The following is a 6,370-nucleotide window of genomic DNA, read 5'->3' on the forward strand; positions in this document are numbered from 1 at the left end:
GGCCAACATTTCTAAAGAATGCTTTCAGCACCTTGTTGAATCAATGCCACGTAGAATTAAGGCAGTTCTGAAGGCGAAAGGGGGTCAAACACAGTATTAGTCTGGTGTTCCTAATAATCCTTTAGGTGAGTGTATATGTATAATTCCACCTACTGAGTAACCCAGAGTTTAACATAATACTAACAACAAAAAAATACAATACTACAATTAAAAAAATGTTTTTACACCTATAAAACAAATGTCCAAATATGAAACACTGCAAGTGACTAAATGCATGTTGGCGTGCTTTTCCTGGAGACTTTAAAACAGATATATTAATATTAACAATGCAAAGTGACATTGTGCATAGATTTCCACTCAGTCTCTGAGTTGTGGTAACTGTTTACTGCTTAACAGTGCTGATTATGAAGTCTCACGGCTGCAGGAAGAAAAGATCTTCTGAATCTCTCCTTCACACAGCGTGGGTGTATCAGCCGGCCACTGAAGGAGCTGCTCAGTGATGTTAGTGACGCATGAAGGGGGTGGGACGAGGTCTCCAACATGGATGAGAGCTTAGCTCTCACTCTCCTCTCTCCCACCACCTCTACTGGCTCAAGTGAGCATCCCGGGACAGAAGCGGCCTTTTTAATCAGGTTGTTTTGTCTCTTCCTGTCGACCGTTGGAATGCTGCTACTCCAGCAGACCACACCAAAGAAGATGGCTGACGCCACCACAGAGACATAAAAAGTCCTCAGGAGTGAACCCTGCACTCCAAAAGACCTTAGTCTCTTCTGGCCTTTCTTGTAAAGGGCGACAACAATGTCTTTACAGTCCAGTTTATTGTTGACCTGAAAACCAAGATACCTGTTGGCAGTCCACAGTCTCAATGTCCACCCCCTGAAGGACAGCAGAGTCATCAGAGAACTTCTGGAGGAAGCAGTCTGAGGTGTTGAAGGTGAAGTCTGCAGTGTAGAGGGTGAAAAGGAATGGTGCCAACACTGTTCCTTGTGATACCCCCATGCTGCAGACCACTGTGTCAGACTGACAGTCCTTAATCCTCATAAACTTTCGTCTGCTTGTGAAGTAGTCCAGGATCCAGGCTGAGAGGGGATGGTCTACTCCAGCATCCTCCAGTTTGTGTCTCAGCAGTGTGGGCTGGATGGTGTTAAAAGCACTGGATAAGCCATAAAACATGATCCTGACAGAGCGTCCAGCTTTTTCCAGGTGGGAGAGGGATCTGTGGAGAAAGTAGATGAGGGCGTCATCCACTCCGATGCCAGGCCGGTAGGCAAACTGCAGCGGGTCCATTGACGGTTTCACCAGGGTACAAAGCTATCCAAGAACGAGTCAAATGTCTTCATCAGATGGGACGTCAGAGCCACGGGTCTGTAGCTTATCATGTCCTTGGGGTGTGGTGTCTTAGGCACAGGAACCAGACATGATGTTTCCTACAGCTGTGGTACTTGCCCCAGCTTCAAGCTCAGGTTGAACATGTAGTGAAGAGTCTCACACAGCTGGTCAGCACAAGACCGAAGGAGCCTTGGACTGATTCCATCTGGTCCTGCTGCCTAACTCATCTTCAGTCTCCTCAGCTCTCCTCTCACCTGGTTAACGGTAAGAGACAGTTCTGTGGTTGGGTGCTCAGAGCTGAGGGTAGCTGTAGTCTGGGGGATGGGATATGGAGGAGTAAGTGTGCTGGAGGTGTGAAAAGGCTCTGAACCAAGTGTCAACGATGGTGCTCGTAAGGAGTGTCTGGACAGAGGGAGGGGCAGATGCCTGGTCAAATCTATTGAAAAAGATATTCAGGTCATTCAGCCATTGATGGTCCACCTCCGGTTGAGGTGTGGTGACTTTATACCCAGAGATGGAATTCAGGCTCCTCCAGACACCTCTGACGTCGTTATTCTGCAGCCGATCCTCCAGTTTCCTCTTAGAGCTGCATTTACCATCCCTGATCATGCTGGACTTTGATTCCTCGCAAACCGAATGCTGCGGAGGCTTAGTGGTAAAAGAGCCTGTCTAGTAAACAGGTGATTGTGGGTTCAACTCCCAGCAGTACCAGGTAGTCAGTGTGCACTCTGCAGGGAACTTTTAAACACCAGAGTTCTGCAAAAACATGACTTTCAAACCAACACTGAACATAATCACAGACCACAAGAAGCCAGAACAGCAAGTTTTCCAAACTACAATAAACTTTGTGTTGGGTGATTATTTCTTTGTTCGATCAATAAACCTTCTACCATTGGAAAGCCTGGTTGTGTCCCTTTTAAATGGGGCCACATTTGTAAGGAACATGCATCTGTGAGATGAGCAGCAGGGCTCAGTATGTGGGTTGGGCCCATGAAAAAGCTGCCAAACCTTCTCTGACAATGCCAAAGAGCTTCTCTTTGCAGCTGACTCTTGTTTGGTGCTGTTGGGTGGACTGAAGTATTGAAGTGTGAAGAAACAAGACATATTTCTTCATTTAACACACAGGAGCGTCAGCAGCGTGTGAAGAAGCATCCACAGCCACAACAGCCTGGCAGCTCCTCATGCTGCTCACCAGCCTGCTCACACATTGCTGTCAAATACTGTCAGAAGAAGACAGCATTACTGGAAGAAGCATTTCTGATTTCAAATGCTGGCTGAAGAATGGGATGCCATCCCACAGCAGTGTGTGCCAAGAAGCACTGTTACAACAAAGAAAAAAACACACATTTCATCTGACACTAACTAGCTAGCGGGGTTAGCGCCGTGCACATGTTCAGATCCTAAAAACAGAAGGAGCAACGACACCATCTTCTCCCATACCTGGACTTGAACCCAAACCATCGGGATGAGAACCAGGAGTCCTGACCGCAGGACCATTTGGGCCAACAGCACAAAGAGTTCTTGTTTAATTGTAAATGATAATTGTCTAATGATAATTGATGAGACGAGCAGCTCGACAACCAAATGATTACAAAGTCAACAGCTAGGAAGTCCATCATCCAGAGTTTCCTCTCTAGACTGATGGAGGTGAATCTTCTGCAGGTTCCTCCCTCATTCTGATCTTCTTCCTCGCGCTGGTTGCTTGTCTTCACCGGTACTGAAGATGGTCCGGTGGTGACCGACCGGCGATCTGGAGACGTGGGTTCAAACCTCGGCTCGGGCTATCTGAGGTACGTGATAAAACTGTGTGTTTGTGTTCAAAAACCCTAAAATGCTTAAGATAAACCAACAGAAACGTTCAAACCCACTGAAATGGCTTGCGTACATTTCTCGTCGTGAATTTCCACCGTTGTCTGACTGCAACACAGCCGACCTTCAAGGAACCAAGGGACAGATAAGTAAGTAAGGTGAGTCCAGCTAGCTGGCTTGATGAAAGCCGGCTAGCTACGTTACTTCTTCATTATATTTTATTTTATCAAAGAAAGAACGTAAGAAAGAAATCACCAAAATAAAACAACTCTAAAAGGTGTGATGTCCCCCTGTGAGACAAAGGTGTGTCCGTGAGGACGTACAAATAGTCTGGCAATCAAGTTTGGGTGAATAAAGGAGAAACCAGCTCCCAGCAGTGGTGAGGAGCATGCTGGGTTTGGTGAATACATTTACCAGGGAGCACTGTCTGCATGTGGAGGTACTGTGGATCAGTGGGTTTAAACTCCTGTTTAGTAAACAGGTGATTGTGGGTTCAACTCCCACCAGTGCCTTCTTGATGAGCTTTTTTTACCTGATTGATCTAGCTGAGACATATATTTCTTTATTTTAGTATTTGGGTTTCTAAAGGGGTTTTAATGTGGTACTAGGGTTTTTAACATGGAGTTTATGGTTTTTTACAGCGGTATTTAGATTTAAGGAGTTAATGCTATTAATTGTGATATTTTTAAGGTGGTACAAGGATTTTTAACAACATTAAGTTGACATCAGGACAATAAGGTGGCTTTTTAAATGATTTTAAATGTTTTTCAGGTTTTTAGGTGGTATTTGGGTTTTAAACGCCGGGTTTAAGGCGGTACTAGGATTTTTAACATGGGGTTTATGCTTTTTACAGCAGTATTTAGATTGAAGGAGTTAATGGTGTTAATGGTGATATTTTTAAGGTGGTACTAGGGTTTTTAACATGGGGTTTTAAGTTGATATCAGGACATTAATGTGGCTTTTAAAATTATTTGAAATGATTTTCAGGTTTTCAGGTGGTATTTGGGTTTTTAACATAGGGTTTAAGGTGGTACTAGGGTTTTTAACATGGAGTTTAAGGTGGTACTAGGGTTTTTAACGGTCTGGAGGTGGTTTAATGTTTTAATGTTTTAAGTTCACATCGGGATTTTTAAGGTGAATTTTTACCACAGTTTTAAGGTTTTTACGACGGTATTTAGGTTTAAGGTGGTATCAGAAGTTTTAACATGATCAGAAGAAGGAAGACATGGCTGTTACTGTTTTAAGTTCTATGATCACCTCATTGAAGGAAGCCCCGGCTGTTGTGATGCATGTAGAGTCGGCCTCTGATGTCTGACTGGTCAGCCAATAGGCAAGAAGTTGACTCCTTGACACTCCTTCCCCTCCTTTCCATAATGAGGCAGACATGTAAAAGGGGGAGACAGAAATAAATACCTTTGGTGGGATTAAGTAGGGTAGAAAATGCAAAGGAAAAATGATATTTATAAAAACTTATAAATAATAACATTTAAAAGAGAATAATTAAAGTAAACTATTCATAAAATGATAAAGGAAAATAAATAAATAAGGTAATTAAGCTTTATTTATTCACCATGTTAAAGTCTCAGTGTATAATTTAATGAATGCCTACATTTCTTATATTTCATTTTTGTGGCAGACTTGGTCCTCCATACAACACAGCAGTCTGAGAATAAGCACGGTCCTCTTATTGTGAAAATCTGCTGCTGTTGCTTCCTGCCTGCCTCCATTTCAGGAAACAGCTCACCTGTGGGCTTTTCTCTGCAGGTGTGGCGCAGCTTCTTCTCTTCTCCGTGTAAATGTAATGTAACCGACAGGTTGGACACTTTAATGCCTCTTTGCTTGTCTTGTTGCAGCTGCTGTTAGCTTGTTGCAGTAAAAACAGCTTGTTAAAGCAACTCTGATTAACAAAGTGAACTAACAGGAGGAACTTGGATCCTCCGTGTTGTGGATATTTGGGCAGCAGTAGACTTCCTTTATTCCTTTTCCTGCCTGAATCAGCCTGTGGAGGAGGCGGAGACGCTGTCTGAGAGAACAGCTGTTAGTGTCGGTGAATGCTGTCTGTAGGTTTACCTGCAGGACTGATGTGGACTGGAGGCAGAGGGGGGGCTGCAAACCCTTTCAGAGATCTTTAACTCATTCAAAGTTCTACTTGTGTTCCACTATTATATTCTTATTATTATTCCAGAGGCAGTAACATGTGAGCAGCGTTTCAGAGTCACTGGAACTTTAACAGGATCATTTCCATCAGCTGGATGTGCTGCTGAGGAGTTGAATCTGTCACCAAGCTTCATGTTTATCACACGCTTTGATCTGCAAAGATAGAAAGTATTACATGGAAATATTAAGGACAGTACAAGTACTTCTCTCAGAGTTTAGTTACTGCTGCTTCACAGAAGGAAAAACATCCAGTGAAGAAAGTAATCAAGTACATGAAAACTTTACACAACAGAAATTTGACCAACCAACCATGTAAAGTAATATTACAGAACAAGGTATCCCAAAGTGTAAAAAGTACAAACATGTCATTTTTGCCCTTCATATCTCATATCTAGTTCATATCTTGCTCGCTTATTTACAGTCGGCCCAGTATCTCACAGTCCAGGCTGAGTTTTAAAGAACTGAATCACAAACATGACACAGAAACTAGCAGCCAATCAGTGGAGGAGCAGCTGATGGCAGCTTCCTCTGCCTCACGCTGCTGTCTGACTGCATTCAGCTGCCACTGATATGAAACAGAAACTAGCAGCCAATCAGTGGAGGAGCAGCTGATGGCAGCTTCCTCTGCCTCACGCTGCTGTCTGACTGCATTCAGCTGCCACTGATATGAAACAGAAACTAGCAGCCAATCAGTGGAGGAGCAGCTGATGGCAGCTTCCTCTGCCTCACGCTGCTGTCTGACTGCATTCAGCTGCCACTGATATGAAACAGAAACTAGCAGCCAATCAGTGGAGGAGCAGCTGATGGCAGCTTCCTCTGCCTCACGCTGCTGTCTGACTGCATTCAGCTGCCACTGATATGAAACAGAAACTAGCAGCCTATCAGTGGAGGAGCAGCCGATCTTTTTCCAGGAGAAATGATGGAAAGGAGGATTTGAGTTGATGTGCAGATTAATGATTTGTGTTTCCTCTCCAGGTGAAAGTGGATGTGAGTTGAGCAGCATGAGTCAGTGTGAGGACAGAGAGGAGGGAGTCCCTCCCTCTAAAAGCACTCTGTGTGGGGAACATGACAGCCA

General features: G+C 44.0%; 1 protein-coding gene across 1 annotated transcript in view; it reads left to right on the top strand.

Moving 5' to 3' along the window:
- The window catches only part of LOC123980885 (zinc finger protein 208-like), an 808,576-nt gene that overhangs the window by 713,188 nt on the left and 89,018 nt on the right, over positions 1-6,370 (top strand). The window lies entirely within an intron of this gene.

The sequence above is a fragment of the Micropterus dolomieu genome, linkage group LG12 (genome assembly GCF_021292245.1).
Source record: "Micropterus dolomieu isolate WLL.071019.BEF.003 ecotype Adirondacks linkage group LG12, ASM2129224v1, whole genome shotgun sequence".
Classification (NCBI taxonomy): Eukaryota; Metazoa; Chordata; class Actinopteri; order Centrarchiformes; family Centrarchidae; genus Micropterus; species Micropterus dolomieu.